This window comes from Microtus oregoni, unplaced genomic scaffold, assembly GCF_018167655.1.
Source record: "Microtus oregoni isolate MIOR12 unplaced genomic scaffold, Mior012 000052F_ref0000163, whole genome shotgun sequence".
Taxonomy (NCBI): Eukaryota; Metazoa; Chordata; class Mammalia; order Rodentia; family Cricetidae; genus Microtus; species Microtus oregoni.
Genome location: NW_024543828.1, coordinates 7,710,818 through 7,713,549, shown reverse-complemented (window position 1 = coordinate 7,713,549; position 2,732 = coordinate 7,710,818).

Sequence of the window (2,732 nt, the reverse complement as noted above, 5' to 3'; positions counted from 1 at the left end):
AAGCGATCTCCTGTGCCCATCTGTTGTAGGGTATTTCCCACTTTCTCTTCTATCGTTTTCAGTGTGTTCGGGCTGATATTGAGGTCTTTAATCCATTTGGACTTGAGTTTTGTGCACGGTGAAAGATGTGGGTCTATTTTCATTCTTCTACAGGTTGACATCCAGTTGTGCCAGCACCATTTGTTGAAGATGCTTTCTTTCTTCCATTGTATACTTTTAGCTCCTTTATCAAAAATGAGGTGTTCATAGGTTTGTGGGTTAAAATCCGGGTCTTCTATACGATTCCATTGGTCGACTTCTCTGTTTTTATGCCAGAACCACACTGTTTTCATTACTGTAGCTCTGTAATAGAGTTTGAAGTCAGGGATGGTAATGCCTCCAGAAGATCCTTTATTGTATAGGATTGTTTTGGCTATCCTGGGTTTTTTGTCTTTCCATATAAAGTTGATTATTGTCCTCTCCAGATCTGTGAAGAATTTTGATGGGATCTTGATGGGGATTGCATTGAATCTATAAATTGCCTTAGGTAGAATTGCCATTTTTACTATGTTGATCCTCCCAATTCAAGAGCAAGGTAGATCCATCCATTTTTTGGTATCCTCTTCTGGAACGGGGTTTTGAACCTACGTAATATGCTGGCTTTGTGGGAGCCTAGCCAGTTTGGATGTTCACCTTCCTAGAAATGCACGGAGGGGGGAGGACCTAGGACTTACGACAGGGCAGGGAAATCTGACTGCTCTTTGGGCTGGAGAGGGAGGGGAAGAGGAGTGGGGGGAGGGGGAGAAGGGTGGGAGGAGGGGGAGGGAAATGGGAGGCTGGGAGGAGGAGGAATTTTAGTTCTTTTCTCAATAAAAAAAAAGTTAAAAAAAATCTCACTTTACTTCTCTGATCTTTAAGCTGTCACCCACTAATGTCTTACCCTGGGTTTTTATTCTTAATACCAATTAGAATTAGTGCTACACTCCAGAGGGCCCAACACTCTCTTCTAGTTTCCATAGACACCTGTACACATGTGCCAATACACTCAACACACATGTACACATTCATAAATAGAAATTAATACTAAAAATATTAAAAGGCAGCAGAAATTAGAACATTTATTCAATCGTTGGAGGTAATATTAAAGGAGAAAACTTAAAACGGAAAAATAGACAATGTTGTATAATAAATTAATACAACTGAAATACATAAAAATTTGGAGAGAAGTTAATTGACAAAATAGAGGATGCATCTCATAGTATGATTCTAGATACATTTCAGGACATATCGAGAGTTTGTAGAAGTTTATATTAGGTTTCTTGGGTGGTGATTGAAGAATATGAAGAATGATGACATACGCTGAAACAGCATTAGCACATTAACATTGGAATGGTGCGTTCTTGCCAACAATAAATGAAGTGCAAATTAAAACAATGATGGCATGTCACTTTATACCCCTAAAGTGAACAACAATAAGGGAACAATTTTAAAACAGTGATGAGTCTAGGGGGAAATTGAAACATTTGTACATTTCTACTGGCATAATAAATGATTTCAGTCAATTTGATGAACAATCTGGCAGTTTTTAGCAAAAGCCGTAAAAATGTTCCTACCTTTTTACTAAATAATCTCACACTTGGACACTTGTTTTAAGGCTATAACTCAGGAGAAGAAAAGTAATATATGTTATTTATTATCACTAAAATCTGGCTATAACCTCAATAGACATTAATAAAGATGCCATAAACTGATGACATTTTAAATTAACAGAATTACATGAAACCAATGAAAATGATTAATATAAAGAATAATGTGATATATGGAAAAGTATATTCAAAATACCAAATTCAAAGGTTGAAACTGAAATAGCAAATTATCTGAGTTTATGTTAAGATATAAAGTAAAGCCGCAGATGTAGTTAAGTGATAGAATGCTTGATGTTAGTGATAGAAGCATGCACGACTCTAGGTTCTCTAGCCTTGGTAACACACACGCGAGGGAACAAGGAAGGGAGAGAGGGATGGAGGGCAGAAGAGGGAGGGGAAGGGATAGGAAGGAGAGACAATATGAATCTAGAGGAACTGGAGTTCACCAGGATGCTCTTGCTTGGATGGAGTCCCATACTGAAAAAAAAAATCTTGACAGTTGAGTAGAATTAAATGTGTTAGAAATAATAGAGAAAATAGAAATAAAAAAGCTTAAATTAAAGAAATAGACACTTAAGGAATGTCTGAAGCAGGTTTCCATGTTGTTTAACATTGCATACAGAAGAAGAGAACCTGTGAAGTTAGAAAAGCCATGAGAATCATGTCTCTGCCTAAAAGACTAAAGGAGCTAGAGCAATACACAGCAGTTAAGACAGGTATTGTTCTTCCAGAAAGCCCAAGTCTGTTTAGACATTGAAAGTACAAATTGGAAGCAGTATTTTGGGACAAGACTATTATTTGCATAACTTTAGCAACATGAGTAAAGAAAAGTTAATTATATACACAATCAAAAATTTGTTAAACACTTCTGGGTGGATATTAACATGAAGATGGCTAGTCAACATCAAATATGTAGTTACTCTTAACATGAATGCCAAAGTGAGAGTGAAAAGAAAAAGGATGCAGTATGGAACAACAACTAGGTATCTTTTGCATAGTACAACCAAATCAGATGGTAGATGCGTGGAGTGTCTAAACTGTTTTCAACAATCATACAGGTCAGAGAAGTACTACTCTGTAAGTATAATTGTGTCTTATTTTCTATTT